Below are 27,338 nucleotides of genomic sequence, written 5' to 3' on the forward strand. Positions count from 1 at the left end.
AGCTGCTAAAATCTCATTAGAGATGGCAGACAGCTCTAGAAAACAGGCTTATGGACAAGTAGAGGACGTATTAGTAAAGGTTGAAGGCCTTTACATCCCTGCTGATTTCATAGTCCTGGATACTGGAAAGGAAGAGGATGAATCCATCATCCTATGAAGACCTTTCCTGGCCACAGCAAGAGCTGTGATTGATGTTGACAGAGGTGAAATAGTCCTTCAATGGAATGAGGACTCCCTTGTGTTTAAAACTCAAGGATCTCCCTCTGTAACTATGGAGAGGAAGCAGAAAAAGCTTCTCTCCAAGCAGAGTCAACCAGAGCCCCCACAGTCAAACTCTAAGTTTGGTGTTGAACTCCCATATCCAAACTCTAAGTTTGGTGTTGGAGAGTTTCAACAAAGCTCTGCACATCTGTGAGGCTCCATGAGAGCCCACTGTCAAGCTATTGTCATTAAAGAAGCGCTTGTTGGGAGGCAACCCAATGTTTATCTAATTCTTATTTTTATGTTTTCTTAGGTTAATGATCATGTGGAGTCACAAAATAAATAGAAAAATTGAAAACGGAATCAAAAACAGCAGAAGAAAAATCACACCCTGGAGGAGCATTTGTCTGGCGTTCAGCGCCAGAACAGAGCATGGTTCTGGCGCTGAACGCCCAAAATGGGCAGCTTCTGGGTGCTGAACGCCAGAAATGGCACACAAATGGGCGTTGAACGCCCAAAATGGCCACCAACCTGGCGCTGAACGCCCAGAGTTGGATACAAAGGCATTTTTACATGCCTAAGGGGTGCAGGGATGTAAATCCTTGAAAACCTCAGGATCTGTGGACCCCACAGGATCCACTCAGGATCTGTGGACCCACAGGATCCACTCAGGATCTGTGGACCCCACAGGATCCCCACCTACCTCCACTCACTTCTTCTCACCACTCTCTTTCACACAACCCCATAAACACTCTTCCCTAAAAACCCCTCACCAATCACCTCAATCTCTCTTCCCCACTAAACCTTCACCACTCACATCCATCCACTCTTCCCCATAAACCTACCTCATAAACTCCACCTACCTTCAAAATTAAAAACCAATTTCCCACCCAAACCCACCCATATGGCCGAACCTTGACCCCCCCTCCATTCCCTATATAAAGACCTCCATTCTTCACCAAATTCACACAACACACCCCTCTACACTCTACTTAGCCGAAACCACATCTCCCTCTCCCTCTCCATATTTCTTTTTCTTCTTCTTCTACTCTTTTGCTTATTGCTCGAGGGCGAGCAATATTCTAAGTTTGGTGTGGTAAAAGCATAGCTTTTTTGTTTTTCCATTACCATTGATGGCACCTAAGACCGGAGAATCCTCTAGAAGAGGGAAAGGGAAGATAAAAGCTTCCACATCCGAGTCATGGGAGATGGAAAGATTCATCTCCAAATCCCATCAAGACCACTTCTATGATGTTGTGGCCAAGAAGAAGGTGATCCCTGAGGTCCCTTTTAAACTCAAAAGAAATGAGTATCCGGAGATCTGACATGAAATTCAAAGAAGAGGTTGGGAAGTTCTAACAAATCCCATCCAACAAGTCGGAATCCTAATGGTTCAAGAGTTCTATGCTAATGCATGGATCACCAAGAACCATGATCAAAGTAGGAACCCGAATCCAAAGAACTATGTTACAATGGTTCGGGGGAAATACCTAGATTTTAGTCCGGAAAATGTGAGGTTGGCGTTCAACTTGCCATACATGGAAGAGAACGCACGCCCCTACACAAGAAGGGTCAACTTTGATCAAAGGTTGGACCAAGTCCTTATGGACATATGTGTAGAAGGAGCTCAATGGAAGATTGACTCCAAAGGCAAGCCGGTTCAACTAAGAAGATTGGACCTCAAGCCTATAGCTAGAGGATGGTTGGAGTTTATTCAATGCTCAATCATTCCCACTAGCAACCGGTCTGAAGTTACTATAGACCGGGCCATCATGATCCATAGCATCATGATTGGAGAAGAGGTGGAAGTTCATGAGATTATACCTCAAGAACTCTACAAGGTGGCTGACAAGTCCTCTACCATGGCAAGGTTAGCCTTTCCTCACCTCATTTGCCACCTATGCAATTCAGCTGGGATTGACATAGAGGGAGATATCCTTATTAAAGAGGAAAAGCCCATCACTAAGAAAAAGATGGAGCAAGCAAGAGAGCCCAGTCATGGAGCTCAAGAGGCGCAAGAAGCTCATCACCATGAGATTCCGGAAATGCCTCAAATGCACTTTCCTCCACAAAACTATTGGGAGCACATCAACACCTCCCTAGAAGAATTGAGTTCCAATATGGGACAACTAAGGGTGGAACATCAAGAGCACTCCATCATGCTTCATGAAATAAGAGAAGATCAAAAAGCAATGAAGGAGGAGCAACAAAGGCAAGGAAGAGACATAGAAGAGCTCAAGGACATCATTGGTTCCTCAAGAAGGAAACGCCACCATCACTAAGGTGGATTCATTCCTTGTCTTATTTCTCTGTTTTTCGTTTTCTCTGTGTTATGTGCTTATCTATGTTTGTGCCTTCATTACATGATCATTAGTAGTTAGTAACTTTGTCTTAAAGTTATGAATGTCCTATGAATCCATCACCTCTCTTAAATGAAAAATGTTTTAATTCAAAAGAACAAGAAGTACATGAGTTTCGAATTTATCCTTGAACTTAGCTTAATTATATTGATGTGGTGACAATGCTTCTTGTTTTCTGAATGTATGCTTGAACAGTGCATATGTCTTTTGAAATTGCTGTTTAAGAATGTTAAATATGTTGGCTCTTGAAAGAATGATGACTAGGAGACATGTTATTTGATAATCTGAAAAATCATAAAAATGATTCTTGAAGCAAGAAAAAGCAGCAAAGAACAAAGCTTGCAGAAAAAAAAAAAGAAAAAAAAAGTAGGCGAAAAAAAAAATAGAAAGAAAAAGAAAAAGCAAGCAGAAAAAGCCAATAACCCTTAAAACCAAAAGGCAAGGGCAAATAAAAAGGATCCCAAGGCTTTGAGCATCAGTGGATAGGAGGGCCTAAAGGAATAAAATCCTGGTCTAAGCGGCTAAACCAAGCTGTCCCTAACCATGTGCTTGTGGCGTGTAGGTGTCAACTGAAAACTTGAGACTAAGCGGTTAAAGTCAAGGTCCAAAGCAAAAAAAGAGTGTGCTTAAGAACCCTGGACACCTCTAATTGGGGACTTTAGCAAAGCTGAGTCACAATCTGAAAAGGTTCACCCAATTATGTGTCTGTGGCATTTATGTATCCGGTGGTAATACTGGAAAATAAAGTGCTTAGGGCCACGACCAAGACTCATAAGGAAGTTGTGTTCAAGAATCATCATACTGAGCTAGGAGAATCAATAACACTATCTGAACTCTGAGTTCCTATAGATGCCAATCATTCTGAACCTCAATGAATAATGTGAGATGCCAAAACTATTCAAGAGGCAAAAAGCTATAAGTCCCGCTCATATGATTGAAGCTATGTTTCATTGATAGTTTGGAATTTATAGTATATTCTCTTCTTTTTATCCTATTTTGATTTTCAGTTGCTTGGGGACAAGCAACAATTTAAGTTTGGTGTTGTGATGAGCGGATAATTTATACACTTTTTGGCATTGTTTTTAGTATGTTTTTAGTAGGATCTAGTTACTTTTAGGGATGTTTTCATTAGTTTTTATGTTAAATTCACATTTCTGGACTTTACTATGAGTTTGTGTGTTTTTCTGTGATTTCAGGTATTTTCTGGCTGAAATTGAGGGACTTGAGCAGAAATCAGATTCAGAGGTTGAAAAAGGACTGCTGATGCTGTTGGATTCTGACCTCCCTACATTCAAAGTGGATTTTCTGGAGCCACAGAACTCGAAATGGCGTGCTTCCAATTGCTTTGGAAAGTAGACATCCAGGGCTTTCCAGCAATATATATTAGTCCATACTTTGGCCAGAATTGACGACGTAAACTGGCGTTCAACGCCAGCCTTCTGCCCAAATCTGGCGTCCAGCGCCAGAAAAGAATCCAAAACCAGAGTTGAACGCCCAAACTGGCACAGAAACTGGCGTTCAACTCCACAAATGGCCTCTGCACGTGCTACACTTAAGCTCAGCCCAAACACACACCAAGTGGGCCCCGGAAGTGGATTTATACGTCAATTACTTACTCATGTAAACCCTAGTGACTAGTTTATTATAAATAGGACCTTTTACTATTGTATTAGGTATCTTTGAACGCATTGTTCTTAGACCATAGGGGCTGGCCACACGGCCATGCCTGGACCTTTCACTTATGTATTTTCATACGGTAGAGTTTCTACACTCCATAGATTAAGGTGTGGAGCTCTGCTGTTCCTCAAAGATTAATGCAAAGTACTACTGTTTTCTATTCAATTCTTCTTATTTCGCTTCTAAGATATCCATTCGCACCCAAGAACGTGATGAAGGTGATGATTATGTGTGACGCTCATTATCCTTCTCCCTTATGAACGCGTGTTTGACAAACACTTCTGTTCTACATGAAATAAGCTTGAATGAGTATCTCTTAGATCTCCTAACCAGAATCTTCGTGGCGTAAGCTAGAATGATGGCAGCATTCAAGAGAATCCGGAAGGTCTAAACCTTGTCTGTGGTATTCCGAGTAGGATTCAATGATTGAATGACTGTGACGAGCTCCTAACTCGCGATTGCAGGGCGTTAGTGACAGACGCAAAAGGATAGTAAATCCTATTCCAGCATGATCGAGAACCGACAGATGAATAGCCGTGCCGTGACAGGGTGCGTGAGCATATTATTCACTGAGAGGATAAGATGAAGCCATTGACAAGGGTGATGCCTCCAGACGATTAGCCGTGCCGTGACAGGGCATTGGATCATTTTCCCGTGAGATGACCGAAAGTAGCCGTTGACAGTGGTGATGTATCACATAAAGCCAGCCATGGAAAGGAGTAAGACTGATTGGATGAAGATAGCAGGAAAGCAGAGGTTCAGAGGAACGAAAAACATCTCCATTCGCTTATCTAAAATTCCTACCAATGATTTACATAAGTATCTCTATCCCTATTTTATTATATAATATTCGAAAACACCATTATCACTTTATATCTGCCTGACTGAGATTTACAAGGTGACCATAGCTTGCTTCATACCAACAATCTCCGTGGGATTCGACCCTTACTCACGTAAGGTATTACTTGGACGACCCAGTGCACTTGCTGGTTAGTTGTATCGAAGTTGTGCAATTATGAATTAAGATCAAAGCACCAAGCTTTGGAGCCATTACCAGGGATTGTTCGAGCCTGGACATCACAATTTCGTGCACCATGACCTCAGAGCGGTTGCTAGTGGGTAGTATAGAGCGCCCAATAAAGTCCAACCAGTCTCTGGCAACTGGTTTGAGATCTCCTCTTTTGAGTTGGTTCGGGGCACCCTTTGTGTTGGTTGTCCATTTAGCTCCAGGGGGACATATGTCCTCTAGGATCTTGTCCAAGTTCAGGTTTGATCTCATCATTCTCCTATCAAAGGAGTCTGGGTCATCTTGCAGTTGAGGCAGCTTGAAGATCTCCCTTATTTTGTCAGGGTGGGTGTGAACAATCTTCCCTCATACCAGAGTTCTATAGTCATAGAATGCGGTTCCTGCTATTCCCTACCTGTCCGTCTGCCACAGATTTGCGTAGAATTCCTGAACCATGCTTCTTCCCACCGTTGTTTCAGGATTAGCTAGGACTTCCCAACTCCTGTTTCGAATTTGCTCTTGGATCTCCGGATATTCATCTTCTTTCAGATCGAATTTAACTTCCGGGATCACTGACCTTAGACCCATTATTTTGTAGTAATGGTCTGAATGTTCTTTGGTTAAGAACTTCCCTTGATTCTAAAGTGGTTTTGGAATATTCTCTTTCTTGCCTTTTGAGTTGGTTTGTTTTCCCTTAGGAGCCATGATCTTAGTGGGTATTGGCTTAATGATCACGGATAAACACACCAAACTTAGAGGTTTGCTTGTCCTCAAGCAAAAGAAAAGAAAGGAGAGGGAAAGAGGGAGAGCCAAGTTCGACTTGTGGAGGAGAGGGGGAGAGGCCGAACCAACATTTAAAGGGAAGGAGGGGTGGGTTTCAAAAATTGTTTGAAAAAGATATGATAGAAAAAGTAATTTGGAAAAGATAAGTATGATAGGAAAAGATGTAATTTAAAATTGAAAAGATATGAAAGATTTTTGAAAAAGATAAATCTGAATTTTGAAAAAGATGTTGTGAAGATTTGAAAAAGATATTGATGAGTTGAAAAGATTTTAGAAGGAAAAGAGATAGATTTGTTTTGAAAAGGATTTGAAAATAATTTGAAGAGGATTAAAAAAGGGTTTATGAATTAAGATACATTTGATATCTTTTGAAAAAGGATTTGAAAAATTAGGATTTGTAACATGTTTGTGTAAGAAATCATGAATTGAAACATAAAAAATGGAAAAAATTTGAATTGAAAACGAAATTGCCTACTCCCCACAATCCTGGTGTTAAACGCCCAACTGCTGCATGTTTTGGGCGTTTAACGCCCACTTGGTGCTTGGTCTGGGCGTTTAACGCCCAGCTGTTGCTTACAGCTGGTGTTAAACCCCGGAAACTCCTTTGTTACTGGGCATTTTTCTGAATGCCCAGATGGCTATCTCTACTGGCGTTAAACGCCCAGTAGATGCTCCTTTTGGGCATTTAACGCCCAATTGTGCCTCTTACTGGTGTTTTCTTGCCAGTGAGCTCTTTTTTCCTGTTTTGTGCTCTGAATCCTTCTGTAGCCCTGTGAACTTATGCAATTGATTCTTTACCTTGTTAATATGGAACTTATATGCTTTAAAAATAAATAAAATGAAGAATAGAATAAAATAAAATAATAGAAAGAGTTTTGCTAATGGCTGGGTTGCCTCCCAGCAAGCGCTTCTTTATTGTCTTTAGCTGGACCTTGCTGAGCTTTTTAATCTAGCCTCAGCCTTGAGCATTCTTGCTCAACATTTCCTTGAAGATAATGTTTGATTCTCTGTCCATTAAGAATGAACTTCTTATTAGAATCAATGTCTTGAAGCTCCACATAGCCATATGATGACACACTTGTAATCACATATGGTCCCCTCCACCAGGATTTCAGTTCCCGGGGAATAGCCTGAGCCTAGAGTTAAACAGCAGAACCTTATGTCTTGGTTCAAAAACTCTAGATGACAGCTTTCTGTCATGCCATCTTTTTGCTTTCTCCTTGTAGAGTTTGTCATTTTTGAAAGCAGTGAGTTTGAATTCCTCTAGCTCATTCAGCTGGAGCAATCTTTTTTCTCCAGCTACTTTGGCATCAAAGTTTAGGAATCTGGTTGTCCAGTAGGCTTTTTATTCCAGTTCCACGGGCAGATGACAAGCCTTACCATACACAAGCTAGTATGGAGAGGTCCCTATAGGAGTCTTAAATGCTGTTCTATAAGCCCACAGAGTATCATCCAAGCTTCTTGCCCAATCCTTTCTATGGGTATTTACAGTCCGTTCCAGGATTCTTTATAGTTCTCTGTTAGAGATTTCAGCTTGCCCATTTGTCTGTGGATGATATGGAGTTGCCACTTTGTGGCTAATTCCATACCGGACCATGGCAGAGTAAAGCTGTTTGTTGCAGAAGTGAGTGCCCCATCACTGATTAGTACTCTAGGGACACCAAACCTACTGAAGATATATTTCTGGAGGAACTTCAGCACCGTCTTAGTATCATTAGTGGGTGTGGCAATGGCCTCTACCCATTTAGATACATAGTCGACTGCAACCAGAATATAAGTGTTTGAGTATGATGGTGGGAAAGGCCCATGAAGTCAATACCCCATACATCAAACAACTCAATCTCCAAGATCCCTTGTTGAGGCATGGCGTAACCATGAGGCAGATTACTAGCTCGCTGGCAACTGTCACAGTTACGTACAAACTCTCAGGAATCTTTATAAAGGGTAGGCCAGTAGAAACCACATTGGAGGACCTTGGTGGTTGTTCGCTCACCTCCGAAATGACCTCCATATTGTGACCCATGGCAATGCCATAAGATCTTCTATGCTTCTTCTCTAGGCACACACCTACGGATTATTCAGTCTGCACATCTCTTAAAGAGATAGGGTTCATTCCACAAGTAGTACTTTGCATCAGTAATTAATTTTTTCTTTTGTTGCCTGCTGTACTCCTTGGGTATGAACCTTGCAGCTTTATAGTTTGCTATGTCTGCAAACCATGGTGTTTCCTGAATGGCGAACAAATGCTCATCCGGAAAGGTTTCAGAGATCTCAATAGGGGGGAAGAACGCCCCTTCTACTGGTTCTATTCGGGACAGGTGGTCAGCCACTTGGTTTTCTGTCCCTTTTCTGTCTCTTATTTCTATATCAAACTCTTGCAGAAGCAACACCCATCTTATGAGCCTGGGTTTTGAATCCTGCTTTGTAAGTAGATATTTAAGAGCAACATGGTCAGTGTACACAATCACTTTTGATCCTACTAAGTATGATCTAAACTTGTCAATGGCATAAACCACTGCAAGCAATTCTTTTTCTGTGGTTGTGTAATTTTTCTGGGCATCATTTAAAGCACGGCTAGCATAATAAATGACATGCAGAAGCTTGTCATGCCTCTGCCCCAATACTACACCAATGGCATGATCACTGGCATCACACATCAATTCGAATGGTAATGTCCAGTCTAGTGCAGAAATAACTGGTGCTGTGACCAGCTTAGCTTTCAGAGTTTCAAACGCCTGCAGACACTCTGTGTTAAACACAAATGGCGTGTCAGCAGCTAGCAGATTGCTCAGAGATTTTGTGATTTTTGAAAAATCCTTTATAAACCTCCTATAGAATCCTGATGCCCTAGAAAGCTTCTGATTGCCTTAACATTGGCAGGTGGTGATGCACGGAAAACTTGTCTCATAACAAATTTCCTTCGGCAAGTGTACCGAATTTGTCGTCAAGTAAAAACTCACAATAGAGTGAGGTCAAATCCCACAAGGATTGATTGATCAAGCAACTTTAATTAGAGGAATGTTCTAGTTGAGCGAATCAGAAATTTAGTTGAGAATTGCAGAAAATTAAATGGCGGGAAAGTAAATGGCAGAAGGTAAATTGCAGAATCTTAAATGGGAATGGGGGAATTGCTCATAAATGTAAATGACAGAAATTAAAGAGAATGGGTAAGATCAGAAATGGGAGTTCATTGGGCTTAGGAGATGTTGCATTCTCCAGATCAATCTCATTTACATCTCTTCCTCAATCAATGCACACATTGATCTCCTTGGCAATTTTAAGTGACTGAATTGCAATTTCTCGTAATTGAATCTCTCAAATCTTGATCAATAGCCAATTCCTTGGTCAATTGCTCATGAGAAGAGATGAAGTATGGTCACTGATTATACCACATGCATTTCCCAAACCAAATATTGAGTGGATTATAGTCACATATCCATCCAAACCCAATTTGGTCCAGCATGAGAAAGCATTTCTAGCTTGATCTCTTCATTCCTCTTCCAAGGTTCTGAAGAGATCCAAGTATGAATAGTTTCTTTTCCAAGATCACTATCCAATTGGATGAAGATCGAAAGCTTTCAAGTAAAATCAAGAGAAAAGATAGAATAAGAATAATGAAATGATCCATCAAATTACAACAGAGCTCCCTAACCCAATGAAAGGGGTTTAGTTGTTCATAGCTCTAGAAAATGAAAACAAAGATAGAGAATACATAATGAAAACTAGAAGTGCAGAGAAAGTAAATACAGGAAGTAGTTCTATGCTATTTTCCAACTCCCGGAACTCTCTAAAATAATTCAAAGCTACTCCTATATATACTACTCTTCTCATCTTCTAGTTGGTTCTTCAAGTCTTGGGCCTTTGGATCTTGAGTTTGAAGCAGTTCTTTTCTTCATTTGGGCTTGGCTTTACTTGCAGAGAGAAAGTGTGAAGTGGGCAGAGACTTTAGCTCAGGGCGTCAGGGGTGTTAACGTTTAGTGAAAATATGAGTTTGAGAACGTTAGTGACAATCAACTTTCTCACTAACGTTCCTAAGTAAAAGCCACGTTAACTTCAACGTTAGTAGCACAAACGTTGCCACTAACGTTGCCTCTAGGTCCTTCGCACACGTTATTGGGGCTTAACTTTCCCAATAACGTTGAAAAGCCCCCCTTGCTCCTACGTTAGAGCCCACGTTAACTTAGTTAACGTGGTTCTTTAACGTGGGCTTGCCATCCTTCGAGAACGTTAGTGACACTCAATATTGTCACTAACGTTCCAATGTGCCCCCAAGTCTCACGTTAGAGCCCACGTTAACTTAGTTAACGTGGCTCTTTAACGTGGCATTGCTTAGCCATCCCCAACGTTAGTGACAATGTTGAGTGTCACTAACGTTGGCTCATCTTTTACTCATCCACGTTAGCTTCCATGTTAACTAAGTTAACGTGGGAGTCAACGTGGCTCATAGTGGCTTGTGTGGCTCCTTCCAACGTTAGTGACAATGTTGAGTGTCATTAACATTGGCCATCACCTTCTTCTCTCACGTTAGCCTCCACATTAACTAAATTAACGTGGAAGTTAACGTGGCTCCTTGGGGTTGTGTGGTTGCTTCCAACGTTAGTGACAATGTTGGGTGTCACTAACATTGTCGACCACTCTTGCCTCTTCACGTTAGCTTCCACGTTAACCAAGTTAACGTGGGAGTTAACGTGGCATTGTGCACTTAGGCAAACGTTAGTGACAATGTTGAATGTCACTAACGTTTGCTTCCTTTCCCCCTTTTAACATTAGAGGCCACGTTAACTAAGTTAACGGGGACTCTAACGTGGCCACTTGTGAGTATTGGCCAACGTTAGTGATAATGTTAAGTGTCACTAACGTTGGCTCAAATTCCCTTCTTCACATTAGAGTTCACGTTAACTTAGTTAACGTGACTCTTAACGTGGGTAATGATGGCTTCGAGAGCGTTATTGGCAGTCACTTTTCTCATTAACTCTGCAAGTTACCTTCCATTCCTTGCTTCCTTTGATCCTGAAATCAGGCAATAGAGTGCATCAAAGTTCTAGTCCAAGTCATGGGTAATGCAGCATACAATTTGTCACTAAACTCATGCAAAATCCTCATGAAATCATGTAAAATGCACAATGTATGCTTGAATCTAGGTGTAAGTGAATATCTACTCAAAACTAACTTATTTCCTAAGAAAATGCATGAAACTACCCTAAAAACAGTAAAGAAAAGGTCAGTGAAACTGGCCAAAATGCCCTGGCATCACAACACCAAACTTAAAGCTTGCTTGTCCCTAAGCAAGTACTGGAACAAGAGAATGATGAATGGGATACCAAGAGAAATGAGTCATTCTTGTGGAAGTTATGTCCCTAGTTTTATGGTGGTTTCATGCATAGCAACCTAGGTTTATTCCTGGCTTTCAGACCTTTATCATATCCTAGAATACTCACTATGATTGCATCCCATGAAACTTTTAATTGTTGATCCTTTTGCTGTTATTTCAGGGCTTATTGGTGTTCTTCAGGCTAGGTGTTCTGTAAGGGGGCAACTCTTAAGATAAGCTTTCAGCCAACACTCCCGAACCAGTTGGTTCAAGGTGCTAGGTGTTGAGACACCCCTAAGGACATACTCCCTCAAGTCTCTCCCCCATACATACACACCACAGGCATATAGTTTATTCATTTTCTTTTCTTGATGCCTTGGTGTCTAGCACCTCTTTGGGTTACTAAATGTTTTGTGGTGAGGGTTACTCTTGATAGTGGACTTTCAGCTGATAATCCCGAGTTAGTTAACCCAAGTTACCAAGTGATAAGGCACCCCTAAGAGCTTATTCATCCAAGTAGATCCCTCACACAGGAACACCACAGACACATGTCTCAAGATTTAAAACCATTGGTGCCTAGCCTTATTGCCTAGTCTTTTTCTTTTATTCCTCAACATTGATTGTTCTTTCCCTTTTTCTTATTAGGATCTTCTTATTTATCTAGTCTCATGGGGTGTGTCTCAAGTATAGTATTCATGACAGATAGTTGTCTTTCCACCTTATGGTTGAACCAACTTAGCTAACTTATGATCCCACCAAAATCTCATGAATGCACTTCCATATTATGAACTCCACTCTGGTCTTTTTTTTTAAAAAAAAAAAAAAACACACTCATTCTCTTTTTCATCTAGTTTCAAGGGACAAACATACAATTAAGTAGGGAGATGATGTGGTAACATAAAGACTAGCACACAGCGACCTTCTTCAACACCAAAAACTTTAAAAGACAGAATTGAAAAAGGTTCCAACAACGAGTATCTATTAATCAAAAGTGCATTCGGACTTCCAATTTTTTAACAATTCTGAGTATAATGGAATTAAGTGACAATACAACCTTCGGGTGATGATTTCCAGTTGCTCTCTTTCTTTGTGATCATCCTAGTCTTTGCTACTTCACTTCCTTGGGTGAAGATGCACTATTTCCTCATAAGATTCCTGTAAAGTTATTGGAAGTTGCTTGTTCTCAAAGCACTTGAGACATAGTTAGCTTGTATGTGTGCTTGTGGCTGTTGAACTTACTTTGGTATGCGAACACCAAACTTAGTTCCTTGTCCAGTACAAAACATTGCATATATGCAGAGAACCTCATATCTTGTTGTTAATATAACAACTATTACTAAAGTCTAACTACATCTAAGTGGTTTCCCTTGATTGGTTGGAGCTAGCAATGTGTTTTGGGAGTGGGTTGTAATTCTAATGTCTTTGGTGGAACACCAAACTTAGAATCACACTTTCACTCTTGACTTGTTTTGGTGTGGAACACCAAACTTAGCTCCTCGCAATACCACGGGAAACAACTTGTGATCCTTATTGAAATATAGATGAAAAGGAAACTTCCTGAGGTTGGGTTGCCTCCCAACAGAGCGCTCTTTTATTGTCGCTAGCTCGACAGTTCCTCCTTTACTTGAGGTGGTAATTTACTCTGGGGTGTTCCCTCATGTTGCCCAGATAATGCTTGAGTCTTTGTCCGTTCACTGTAAAAGTCCTTTCAGAGCCTTCATCCATGATTTCGATATGTCCATAAGGCAAAACTCTTGTGACAAGAAAAGGTCCGGACCACCTTGATTTAAGTTTTCCTAGGAATAGTCTAAATTTGGAATTGTAGAGGAGTACTCGTTGCCCCTTTTCGAAACTCCTAGGTGCAAGATGTAGGTCATGTCTTCTCTTTGCCTTCTCTTTATACATCTTGGTGTTTTCATAGGCTTATGACCTGAATTCCTCCATCTCTTGCAGCTGCAAGATCTTCTTTGCACCAGCAGCAATGCTGTCAAAGTTTAGTATCTTGATAGCCCAGAGAGCCTTGTGCTCCAACTCCAGTGGTAGGTGACAAGCTTTCCCATAAACTAGTTGATAAGGGGACATCCCCAGTGGTGTTTTGAATGCTGTTCTATATGCCCAAAGAGCATCATCCAGCTTCTTCGACTAATCCTTTCTTGATGCACCCACAGTCTTTTCCAGAATCCTCTTTAGCTCTCTGTTCGATATCTCAGTTTGTCCACTTGTTTGGGGATGATATGGTGTAGCTACCTTATGTTTTACCCCATATTGTAGGAGAAGAGCTTCTAGTGGTTTGTTACAAAAATGGCTCCCTCCATCACTGATGAGTGCTCGTGGGACTCCAAACCAGCTAAAGATATTCTTTCTAAGGAAGTTCATGACAACCTTGTTATCATTTGTTGGGGTTGTAATAGCCTCTACCCACTTGGAGACATAATCTACTGCTACCAAAATGTAATTGTTTGCATATGAGGTTGGGAATGGTCCCATGAAATCAATTCCTCACACATCAAACAGTTCCAGTTCCAAGATGAAATTCTGTGGCATCTCATTTCTTTTGGGCAAATTTCCAGATCTTTGGCATTCATTGCAGCTCCTTACCAGTTCTTTTGCATCTTTGAAAAGGGTAGGCCAAAAGAATCCGCTTTGTAACACTTTTGCTGCAGTTCTGTCTCCTCCAAAGTATCCTCCATAACATGAGCCGTGGCAGTTCCATAGGACCTCTCGTCCTTCTTCTTCTGAAACATATCTTCTAAGGATCACTTCTGAACACTTTTTGAAGAGATATGGCTCATCCCAGACAAAGTATTTTGCATCATTCATGAGCTTTCTTTTTTGATGTTTATTTATCTCTGGAGGTAATGCTCCAGATGCCTTGAAGTTGGCAATGTCTGCGAACCATGGTTCTTTGTGAACTGTCATCAACTGCTCATCCGGGAAGAGCTCGTTCACACTTGTATCATGTGCTCCACCTTTATCATGAGGGATCCTGGATAGGTGATCTGCTACCTTGTTTTCCACTCATTTCTTGTCTCTGATTTCAATATTGAATTCCTGCAACAATAAGATCCATCTTATTAGTCTTGGTTTTGATTCTTGCTTGGTAAACAAATATTTAAGTGCTGTGTGATCTGTAAAAACAATCACTTTAGCACCAATTAGGTATGATCTAAACTTGTCAAATGCAAAAACTATTGCTAGTAACTCCTTTTTAGTAGTGGTATAATTTCTCTGAGTATCATTAAGAACTTTGCTAGCATAGTATATCACATGGACTAAGTTGTCTTTCCTCTGTCCTAACACTGCCCCAACTGCAAAATCAGATGCATCACACATCAATTCAAACGGTATATTCCAATCAGGTGGGGAAATGATAGGAGCAGAAGACAACCTCATTTTCAAATTTTCAAAGGCTAACATGCATGTTTTATCAAAGATGAATGGTGTATCAGATATAAGGAGATTTCTTAAGGGCTTGGCTATCTTTGAAAAATCATTAATAAATCTTCTGTAGAAACCAGCATGCCCCAAAAAACTCCTAATTGCCCTGACATCACTGGGTGGAGGCAGTTTTTCAATGAGTTCTACTTTAGCTCTGTCAACCTCAATGCCTTGGTTAGAAACCTTGTGACCCAGGACTATTCCTCCTGTCACCATAAAGTGACATTTCTCCCAGTTCAAGACCAAATTGTTCTCTTGGCATCTTTTCAATACCAAGGCGAGGTGATGTAGACAACTAGGGAAGGAATCTCTAAATACCGAGAAATCATCCATAAAAACTTCAATGAATTTTTCTATCATATTTGAAAAGATCAGTTGCAAGTGTATTACATAGCCCAAATGGCATGCGCCTGTAGGCAAACACTCCATATGGGCAAGTGAATGAGGTTTTCTCTTGATCTCTGGGATCAACCACTATTTGGTTAGATCCTGAATAACCGTCGAGAAAACAATAATATGCGTGCCCTGCAAGTCTTTCCAACATCTGATCCATGAATGGAAGGGGGAAATGGTCTTTTCGTGTAGCCTCATTGAGCTTCCTGTAGTCTATGCACATCCGCCATCCTGTGACTGTCCTTGTAGGAATTAATTCATTCTTCTTATTGGGAACCACGGTGATTCCTCCTTTTTTTGGGACAACATGTACGGGGCTAACCCAGGGGCTGTCTGAGATCGGGTAGATCACCCCTCTCTACCATAACTTCATAACTTCTTTCTGTACTACTTCCTTCATGATAGGGTTCAACCTCCTTTGGGATTGAATGGATGGTTTGGCATCATCTTCCAGCAGTATCCTGTGCATGTATATGACTGAACTTATCCCCTTTAGGTCAGCAAGAGTCCAACCAATGGCATCTTTGTGTTGTCGCAGTACTTTGAGCAATTCTTCCTCTTGATCTTGGCTGAGGCATGAACTTATGATCACTGGGTAACTTTCATGTTCTCCTAAGTATGCATATTTGAGAGTGGGTGGTAGTGCTTTAAGTTCAAGTTTGGGTGCTTCTGAATTTTCGTTTTCTTCCTTTGGTGCACCTTGTATATGAATCTCTGCTGTTGCAACCTCTTCACTTCATTCAGATTCCTCATCTACCAATCTCTCAGGTTCTTCAGGTTCTTCTTCTTCAAAATTCTCTTGCACTTCCTCCTCAAGTACATCTAACCTCATGCATTCCCCCAATTGTTCTGGTGGGTAACTCATGACCTTGAACACATTGAATGTCATCTTTTCATTGTGTAGTCTTAAGGTAAGATCACCTTTTTGGACATCAATGACAGCTCCAACAGTGGCCAAGAACGGTCTTCCCAGGATAATGGAAGCCTTGGCTTCCTCCTGCATGTCTAGCACTACAAAGTCTGCTGGGAAGATAAAACCTCCCACTTTCACCAGCAAATCTTCTACGACGTCATGCGGGAACTTGAACGATCTGTCTGCCAACTGTAGGGCCATTTTTGTTGGTTTAGCCTCCTCTATCTTCATCTTCCTCATCATAGCTACTGACATCAAGTTGATGCTGGCTCCTAAGTCACAAAGGGCTTTCTCCATTGTGATTTCTCCTATAATGCAAGGGATCTGAAAACTCCCAGGATCCTTCAATTTCTGGGGCAGTTTGTGCTGAATGATAGCACTACATTCTTCTGTTAGTATCACGGTCTCGTTGTTCTTCCAACTTCTTTTCTTAGTCATGAGCTCCTTCAAGAACTTAGCGTAGAGTGGCATTTGTTCTATTGCTTCAGCAAAGGGTATGTTGATTTGCAGCTTCTTGAAGATTTCCAAAAATCTTGAAAACTGATTGTCATCTCCCTTCTTCTTTAGTTGCTAAGGGTATGGGACTCTTGGGATGTTTGGTTTCAGCACTCCTCCCCCTTTTTGTGAACTCAAAATCGGAACTTGAGCTTCATCCTGCTCTTCTTCCTCTTTTTTTGAGTCCTTTTCTTGTGGTTTCTGGGGGGTTTCCTTCAGTTCCTTCCCACTCCGAAGGGTGATAGTCTGACACTCCTCCCTTTTGGTTGAGTTAGTTTTACTGCGAAGGTTGTGGCTGGGAATTTGCTTGAATAAATAGCCAATTTGTGTCTCAAGTTTCTTGATGGCAGCATCCTGATTCTGCATATTTGACTGCACCTCCTCTCTGAATGCTTTACTGTCCTGGATGTCTTTGCATATACCTTCAAGTAAATTTTCAATCCTTGAGATTCTTTCATCAAATGATGATAGGTGAGGTTGAGGAGGGTTGTTCTGGCCTTGATATGAATGTGGAGAGGTGTTGTTATTGGGATGTTGATATGGTCTAGATGTGAAGTGTCGGTGGGCTGCATTGTTTGGATTTGGGCGTCTTTGATCAAGGCTTTGGTCTTGTTGATTTCCCCACCCAAAGTTTGGGTGATTCCTCCATCCAGGGTTGTAAGTCTTGGAGTATGGATCATGGTTCTGCCTAGGTGAATTCCCGATATAGTTGGCTTGCTCCTGGCTACCCTCTGCTTCTTCATTCACTCCTTCTTGGGTTGTTGATAAAGTGGAGATTTCTGCTACTTGGTTTCTCTCCATCTTCTTGGTGAGGTCAGCCAGCTGCTGGGTAATGAGCTTGTTTTGGGCCAACAGAGCATCTACATTGTTTAGCTCCATTACTCCTCTTGTGTTCCCTCTTTCGGAAGCATAGAAGTAGTCGTTCTCTGCTACTATTTCAATGACATCTATAGCCTCCTCAATGGTTTTCTTCTTGTTCAAAGATCCTCTGGATGAATGGTCTACGGCCTTCTTTGACTCATAAGAGAGCCCTTCATAGAAAATGTGCAGCTGCACCCATTCGTTGAACATGTCAGGTGGACACCTCCTTGTCAGGTCCTTAAACCTCTCCCATGCCTCATATAGAGTATCACCATCTTGTTGCCTGAAGGTTTGGACCTCAGCTCTTAGCTTATTGATTCTTTGAGGAGGGTAAAATCTTGCTAAGAATTTGTTCACCACGTCTTCCCAAGTTGTCAAGCTTTCCCTTGGGAAAGATTCCAGCCACTTGGCTGCCTTATCCCTGAGTGAGAATGGAAATAAGAGCAGTCTATAGGCGTCAGGGTGAACACCATTAGACTTCACTGTGTCACATATTCTCAGGAAAGTGGTTAAATGTTGATTTGGGTCCCCTTGGACACTTCCTCCGAACGAACAGTTGTTCTATACAAGGGTGATGAGTTGTGGCTTCAGTTCAAAATTGTTGGCATGGATGGTTGGCTTTTGAATGCTACTTCCACAGTTTCCTGGGTTTGGATTGATGTAAGAGCCTAAAACTCTTCTATCCTCCCCAGCATGATTTGCTCGACCTCTTCCGCCATGGTTGTGAGCCTCTTCTTCATGATGGTTTTCCATGTTTTCTTCCATGTTTGCTTCAAAGTATTCCTCAAAGTGTTCCTCCTCTTCTTCAGCACCAACTACACGTTTGTCTCTTGCCTCCCTCCTTAGTCTAAGGAAGGTTCTCTCAGGTTCAGAATCAAAGGAAGTTGAAGCCCCGCTTCTTCTCCCTGTCATACAACCAACAAGTACAAGCAAAGAGAATAGATGCAGAAAGTATATCTGTCAGAATTACTGTTAGTGCAAGTGATGCAATATATCAAACAGTTAGTGGGTTAGTGAGATGAAATGTAAATAACAGAAAAAAAAGTGGGGAGAAAGGAAGAAATTAACTAAAATAGGAAATAAATAACTCAAACAGAAATTTAAATCAAACAAAAATAAAATGTTCAATCTAGTTATCCTCCAATCTAATCATTATTGATGCACAATCAATCCCCAGCAACGATGCCATAAACTTGATGCACGGAAAACTTGTCTCACAACAAATTTCGTTCGGCAAGTGTACCGAATTTGTCGTCAAGTAAAAACTCACAATAGAGTGAGGTCGAAACCCACAAGGATTGATTGATCAAGCAACTTTAATTAGAGGACTGTTCTAGTTGAGCGAATCAGAAATTTAGTTGAGAATTGCAGAAAATTAAATGGCGGGAAAGTAAATGGCAGAAGGTAAATTGCAGAATCTTAAATGGGAATGGGGGAATTGCTCATAAATGTAAATGACAGAAATTAAAAAGAATGGGTAAGATCAGAAATGGGAGTTCATTGGGCTTAGGAGATGTTGCATTCTCCGGATCAATCTCATTTACATCTCTTCCTCAATCAATGCACTCATTGATCTCCTTGGCAATCTTAAGTGATTGAATTACAATTTCTTGTAATTGAATCTCTCAAATCTTGATCAATAGCCAATTCCTTGGTCAATTGCTCATGAGAAGAGATGAAGTATGGTCACTGATTATACCACATGCATTTTCCAAACAAGTATTGAGAGGATTATAGTCACATATCCATCCAAACCCAATTTGGTCCAGCATGAGAAAGTATTTCTAGCTTGATCTCTTCGTTCCTCTTCCAAGGTTCTGAAGAGATCCAAGTATGAATAGTTTCTTTTCCAAGATCACTATCCAATTGGATGAAGATCGAAAGCTTTCAAGTAAAATCAAGAGAAAAGATAGAAGAAGAATAATGAAAACTAGTATTGATCCATCAAATTACAACAGAGCTCCCTAACCCAATGAAAGGGGTTTAGTTGTTCATAGCTCTGGAAAATGAAAACAAAGATGGAGAATACATAATGAAAACTAGAAGTGCAGAGAAAGTAAATACAGGAAGTAGTTCTATGCTATTTTCCAACTCCCGGAACTCTCTAAAATAATTCAAAGCTACTCCTATATATACTACTCTTCTCATCTTCTAGCTGGTTCTTCAAGTCTTGGGCCTTTGGATCTTGAGTTTAAAGCAGTTCTTTTCTTCATTTGGGCTTGGCTTTACTTGCAGAGAGAAAGTGTGAAGTGGGCAGAGACTTTAGCTCAGGGCGTTAGGGGTGTTAACATTTAGTGAAAATATGAGTTCGAGAACGTTAGTGACAATCAACTTTCTCACTAACGTTCCTAAGTAAAAGCCACGTTAACTTCAACGTTAGTAGCACAAACGTTGCCACTAACATTGCCTCTAGGTCCTTCGCACACGTTATTGGGGCTTAACTTTCCCAATAACGTTGAAAAGCCCCCCTTGCTCCTACGTTAGAGCCCACGTTAACTTAGTTAACGTGGTTCTTTAACGTAGGCTTGCCATCCTTCGAGAACGTTAGTGACACTCAACATTGTCACTAACGTTCCAATGTGCCCCCATGTCTCACGTTAGAGCCCACGTTAACTTAGTTAACGTGGCTCTTTAACGTGGCATTGCTTAGCCATCCCCAACATTAGTGACAATGTTGAGTGTCACTAACGTTGGCTCATCTTTTACTCATCCACGTTAGCTTCCACGTTAACTAAGTTAACGTGGGAGTTAACGTGGCTCATAGTGGCTTGTGTGGCTCCTTCAAACGTTAGTGACAATGTTGAGTGTCACTAACGTTGGCCATCATCTTCTTCTCTCACGTTAGCCTCCACGTTAACTAAATTGACGTGAAAGTTAACGTGGCTCCTTGGGATTGTGTGGTTGCTTCCAACGTTAGTGACAATGTTGGGTGTCACTAACGTTGTTGACCACTCTTGCCTCTTCACGTTAGCTTCCACGTTAACCAAGTTAACGTGGGAGTTAACGTGGCATTGTGCACTTAGGCAAACGTTAGTGACAATGTTGAATGTCACTAACGTTTGCTTCCTTTCCCCCTTTTAATGTTAGAGGCCACGTTAACTTAGTTAACGTGGACTCTAACGTGGCCACTTGTGAGTATTGGCCAACGTTATTGATAATGTTAAGTGTCACTAACGTTGGCTCAAATTCCCTTCTTCACATTAGAGTTCACGTTAACTTAGTTAACGTGACTCTTAACGTGGGTAATGATGGCTTCGAGAGCGTTATTGGCAGTCACTTCTCTCATTAACTCTGCAAGTTACCTCCCATTCCTTGCTTCCTTTGGTCCTGAAATCAGGCAATAGAGTGGATCAAAGTTCTAGTCCAAGTCATGGGTAATGCAACATACAATTTGTCACTAAACTCATTCAAAATCCTCATGAAATCATATAAAATGCACAATGTATGCTTGAATCCAGGTGTAAGTGAATATCTACCCAAAACTAGCTTATTTCCTAAGAAAATGCATGAAACTACCCTAAAAACAGTAAAGAAAAGGTCAGCGAAATTGGCCAAAATGCCCTGGCATCAGGTGGTGGTAATTTTTGAATTACTTCCATTTTAGCTTGATCCACCTTTATTCCCTTGTTTGAAATTTTATGCCCAAGGACAATACCTTCAGTCAGTATAAAGTGACATTTTTCCCAGTTTAAAACCAGGTTAGTTTCTTGGCATCTTTTCAAAACTAGTGTCAGGTGATCAAGACAGGAGCTGAATGAGTCTCTATATACTGACAAGTCATCCATGAAGACTTCCAGAAATTTTCCACAATATTAGAGAAAATAGAGAGCATGCATCTCTGAAAGGTTGCAGGTGTATTACACAGCCCAAATGGCATCCTTCTGTAGGCAAATACTCCAGATGGACATGTAAATGCAGTTTTCTCTTGATCCTGGGGATCTACTGCAATTTGGTTGTAACCTGAATAGCCATCCAAAAAGCAGTAAAAATCATGACCTGCTAGTCTCTCTAGCATCTGGTCTATGAATGGTAAAGGAAAATGATCCTTTCTGGTGGCTGTATTGAGCCTTCTGTAGTCAATACACATGCCCCACCCTGTAACTGTTCTTGTAGGAACCAGTTCATTTTTTTCATTATGAACCACTGTCATGCCTCCCTTTTTGGGGACAACTTGAACAGGGCTCACCCAGGGGCTATCAGAAATAGGATAAATAATCCCAGCCTCCAGTAACTTGGTGACCTCTTTCTGCACTACTTCCTTCATGACTGGATTTAACCGCCTCTGTGGTTGAACCACTGGCTTAGCATCATCCTCCAATAGGATCTTGTGCATGCATCTGGCTGGGCTTATGCCCTTAAGGTCACTTATGGACCACCCAAGACCTGTCTTGTGTCTCCTTAGCACTTGAAGTAGTGCTTCCTCTTCCTGTGAATTCAAAGCAAAGCTTATGATTACTGGAAAAGTGTCACCTTCTCCCAGAGATGCATATTTCAAGGATGGTGGTAATGGTTTGAGCTCGGGTTTAGGAGGTTTTTCCTCTTCCTGAGGAATTTCCAGAGGCTCCTTTAATTCCTCTGAATCCCCCAGATTAGGCTGAACATCTTTAAAGATGTCTTCCAGCTCTGATTCGAGACTCGCAGCCATGTTGATCTCCTCTACTAAAGAGTCAATAAGATCAACTTTCATGTAGTCTTTTGGTGTGTCTGGATGCTGCATGGCTTTGACAGCATTCAACTTAAACTCATCCTCATTGACTCTCAGGGTTACTTCCCCCTTTTGGATATCAATGAGAGTTCGTCCAGTTGCAAGGAAGGGTCTTCCTAGAATGAGAGTAGCACTCTTGTGCTCCTCCATTTCCAGCACTACCAAGTCAGTGGGGAAGGCGAATGGCCCAACCCTGACAATTATGTCTTCAATCACGCCTGATGGGTATTTAATGGAGCTATCAGCAAGTTGGAGACATATCCGGGTTGGTTTGACTTCTTCAGTTAAACCAAGCTTTCTGATAGTGGATGCAGGTATTAGATTGATACTTGCCCCAAGATCACATAGAGCTGTCTTGGTGTAATTACCTTCTAATGTGCCTGGTATCATGAAGCTCCCGGGATCTTTAAGGTTTTTTGGGAAGCTTTTCAGAATGACTGCACTGCATTCTTCAGTGAGGAGAACTCTTTCAGTTTCTCTCCAATCCTTCTTATGACTCAAGATCTCTTTCATAAACTTGGCATAAGAGGGTATTTGCTCAAGTGCCTCTGCAAACGGAATCTTTATTTCAAGAGTCCTGAGATAGTCTGCAAAGCGAGCAAATTGCTTATCCTGCTCCTCTTGGCGGAGTTTTTGAGGATAAGGCATCTTGGCTTTGTATTCCTCAACCTTGGTTGCTGCAGATTTATTTCCTACAGAGGTGGTTGGGGAAGCCGTTTTAGATGGGTTGTTATCAGCACTTGTGTGTGTTTGATCCCTCACTGGCGTTTGAATGCCAGGGTGGAAGCTGGACTAGCATTGGATGCCAACTCCTTACCTGTTCCTGGCGTTTGAACGCCAGAACTGAGCTTCCTTTGGGCGTTTAACGCCAACTCCTTGCTTGTTTGTGGCATTTGAACGCCAGAACTGAGCATTGGTTGGGCGTTTAACGCCAGCTCTCCCTCCTTTTCTGGTGTTTGAGTGCCAGAATCATTCCTCTCTGGGCTCTTACTATCCTCAGAGGAATTTTGGATGATATTTTGCTCATCCTCTGTCAGTTGTTCTTTCCTTGGCTTTCTGCTGTTCTGAAGCGAGGTATTTAATGTTTTCCCACTTCTTAATTGAACTGCCTGGCATTCTTCTATTATCTGCTTTGATAACTGCTGTTTTGTCTGATTCAATTGTGCCTCCATATTTTTATTAGCGTTTTTAGTGTCTTGTAGCATCTCCTTGAATTCTGCTAGCTGTTTTGTTAGAAAGCACAATTGTTGATTGTGTTCAGCAACTTGTTCTGGAGGACCAAGTTCAGTAGACACTGCTTTGGCTTCTTATTTTATGGAGGACCCATTACTTATGTACAGATGCTGGTTTCTGGCAACTATATCAATAAGCTCTTGAGCCTCTTCAATAGTTTTCCTCATGTGTATAGATCCACCAGCTGAGTGGTCTAGGGACATCTGAGCTCCTTCTGTAAGCCCATAGTAGAAGATGTCTAATTGCACCCATTCTGAAAACAATTCAGAGAGGCATTTCCTTAGCATCCCTCTGTACCTCTCCTAGGCATTATAAAGGGATTCATTATCCTCTTGTTTAAAGCCTTGGATGTCCAGCTTTAGTTGTGTTATCCTTTTTGGAGGGAAATATTGATTCAGGAATTTGTCTGATAACTGTTTCCATGTCCTTATGCTTGCTGTGGGTTGGTTATTTAACCACCTTTTAGCTTGATCTTTTACAGCAAACGGAAATAGTAACAGTCTGTATACATCCTGATCTACCTCTTTGTCACGTACTGTGTCAGCAATTTACAAGAATTGTGCCAGAAACTCAGTAGGTTCTTCTTGTGGAAGACCAGAATACTGGTAGTTTTGCTGCACCATGACAATGAGCTGAGGATTTAGCTCAAAACTACCTGCTTTGATGGAGGGTATACAGATACCCCAGAGTCCTTCTGGACTGCTCATTTTCACTTAGATCCATGACGGAGAAAGGGAGATGATGTGAATTGCAAGTAAAATATATTTTTATTATTTTTTGTTTTTATTTTATTGAATTAGAACAAACCAAATTATTAAGATAAATAAAAACAATAAGATAAAATAGAATAAAATAATTAGAAATTTAAATGTAATTTTCGAAAATCAAGGGAAAAATAAATTTGAAAATGAGAATAATTGCTTAATTGAGAAGATTTGAAAAACTCTGTATATGATTTTTGAAAAAGATTTTGAATTTTGAAAGGATTTGATTTTAAAATAAAAATCTGAATTTTTAAAAGTATTTTTTAAAAATTAAATTTAAAGTAAAGAGAAAAGATATTTTTGAATTTAATGAGGAAAGAGAAAAACAATAAAATGACACAGGACTTAAAGTTTTTAGATCTAATGCTCCTTATTTTCAAAAATTTTGGAGGGAAAACACCAAGGAACACCAAACTTAAAAATTTTAAGATCAAAACATAAGGAAGACTCAAGAACACTCTGAAGACTCACAAGAACAACAAGAACATGAAGAAAGGACACCAAACTTGAAATTTTTAGAAAATCAAAATAAAATTTTTGAAAACTAAAGAAAAGTTAACAGGAGAACACCAAACTTAAAGTTTGGCACAAGATTTATTTAAAGAAAAATTATTTTTGAAAAAGTTTTAAAAAAAGATAGCCAATTACCAAGAACATAAGCACAACGCTCTAGCCAATTGAGCTATAAATTTAACGTGTTTTAACAAGGTATTTAGTAAATAAAAGTTTTTTTTTGAAACTAAAAATTCGAAAAAGCACAAGAAAAACAAGAAAAGACACAAAAAAAGACAAACCAAAGATCAAAGAAGGAAAATAAACAAGAACAACTTGAAGATTAAGAAAGAACAATGAACACAAATTCGAAAATTTAAAAGAAAAGAAAATAAATAAAAAAAATGCAATTGACACCAAACTTAAAATATGAAACTAAACTCAAACAGAAAAACTCAATTATTAGTTTATAAAATTTTCGAAAAATTTAAAAAGAAAAAAAAAGGATAAAAAAAAATTTTTAACCAAAAACAATAATAGAAGACTCTAAACCAAAAAGAAAAATTTTTCCTAATCTAAGCAACAAAATAAACCGTCAATTGTCCAAACTCGAACAATCCCCGGCAATGGCGCCAAAAACTTGGTGCACGAATTGCGAATCACACTTTTCACAACTCGTACCACTAACCAGCAAGTGCACTGGGTCGTCCAAGTAATACCTTACGTGAGTAAGGGTCGAATCCCACGGAGATTGTTGGCTTGAAGCAATCTATGGTTATCTTGTAACTCTTAGTCAGGAAATTAATTATAATTATCAGTTTGAATTGCGAAGAATAAAAGAGCATGAATTAAATACTTGTTATGCAGTAATGGAGAATATGTTGGAGTTTTGGAGATGCTTGTCATCTGAATCTCTGCTTTCCTACTGTCATCTTCGTCACGCACGCAAGTTTCCTCCTTTGGCAAGCTGTGTGTTAGTGGATCACCGTTGTCAATGGCTACCATCCGTCCTTTCACTGAAAATGGTCCAGGTGCGCTGTCACCGCACGGCTAATCATCTGTCGGTTCTCGATCATGCTGGAATAGGATCCATTGTTCCTTTTGCGTCTGTCACTACGCCCAACACTAGCGAGTTTGAAGCTCGTCACAGACATTCAATCCTTGAATCCTACTCGGAATACCACAGACAAGGTTTAGACTTTTCGGATTCTCGAGAATGCTGCCAATGGATTCTAGCTTATACCACGAAGATTCTGATTAATAAATCCAAGAGATACTCATTCAATCGAAGGTAGAACGGAGGTGGTTGTCAGGCATGCGTTCATAGGTTGAGAATGGTGATGAGTGTCACGGATCATCACATCCATCATATTGAAGTGCGAATGAACATATTAGATAGAAACAAGCGTGTTTGAATAGAAAAGAGAAATAATTGCATTAATTCATCGGGACACAGCAGAGCTCCTCACCCCCAACAATGGAGTTTAGAGACTCATGCCGTCAAAGGGTACAAAGTTCAGATCTGAAATGTCATGAGGTACAAAATAGATCTCTAAAAGTTGTTTAAATACTAAACTAGTAACCTAGGTTTACAGAAAATGAGTAAACTAAGATAGATAGTGCAGAAAACCACTTCTGGGGCCCACTTGGTGTGTGCTGGGGCTTAGACTTGAGCTTTACACGTGCCTAGGCTGTTTCTAGAGTTATACACCAGGTTGTAACCTGTTTCTGGCGTTTAACTCCAACTTGTAACCTGTTTTTGGCGTTTAACGCTAGAATACAACATGGAACTGGCGTTGAATGCCAGTTTACGTCGTCTATCCTTGAGCAAAGTATAAACTATTATATATTTCTGGAAAGCACTGAACGTTTACTTTCCAACGCAATTGAGAGCGCACCATTTGGACTTCTGTAGCTCCAGAAAATCCATTTCGAGTGCAGGGAGGTCAGAATCCAACAACATCTGCAGTCCTTTTTCAGCCTGAATCAGATTTTTACTTAGCTCCCTCAATTTCGGCCAGAAAATACCTGAAATCACAGAAAAACAAACAAACTCATAGTAAAGTCCAGAAATATGAATTTTTTCCTAGAAACTAATAAAAATATACTAAAAACTAACTAAAACATACAAAAAACTACATGAAATTACCCTAAAAAAGCGTATAAAATATTCGATCATCAATCCCTAATTCTCCCATCTACGCGTAAGCGCGTATGGCGCTTCCGCGCCAATCCTTAATTTCCTCCACCCACGCGGACGCGCACGGTGCGTGCACGCGTGGATTTGAATTTTTACTTACCCAGGGACGTGACGCCCTAGCGCATTCGCACAAAACCCCCTTCGTCCTTCACCCAACGTCTCTCCTTCTCCCTTTCACCCATAACCACCACCATCATCTCCATAACCTGCCTCCCTCCAGCGACCTCTGGCGCACACCACGGCCGCCATTGCCGCGCATCCCAGCTCCCTCTTCCTCGCTCTCCCACTCTCTCTCACTCCTCTGCCTCCTCCTCTCTGTTTTCTCTCACTTCGCCTCTGCTCCGTCACCGCCCTCGACAGCTGCGACCCCATTGTCACCGGCAAACTCCCCGGTGACATCCCAGGCCACCGTCCTTGCCCTGGCCGCTCTTCTTTCCTGTTCCACTTCCTCTCTATCTCCCGGGTTTCTGCCCCCTGTTCTACTCCTTTATTGTGTTACATTATTT

The 27,338-nt window shown here is 40.8% G+C and overlaps 1 pseudogene; it reads right to left on the reverse strand.

Moving 5' to 3' along the window:
* LOC148555510 (uncharacterized) overlaps positions 1 to 27,204 on the reverse strand; it is a 93,039-nt pseudogene extending 65,835 nt beyond the window's left edge.
* Between the last annotated feature and the right edge of the window lie 134 nt (positions 27,205 to 27,338).

The sequence above is a fragment of the Arachis ipaensis genome, chromosome B6 (genome assembly GCF_059453495.1).
Source record: "Arachis ipaensis isolate K30076 ecotype BB chromosome B6, ASM5945349v1, whole genome shotgun sequence".
In the NCBI taxonomy this organism is placed as follows: domain Eukaryota; kingdom Viridiplantae; phylum Streptophyta; class Magnoliopsida; order Fabales; family Fabaceae; genus Arachis; species Arachis ipaensis.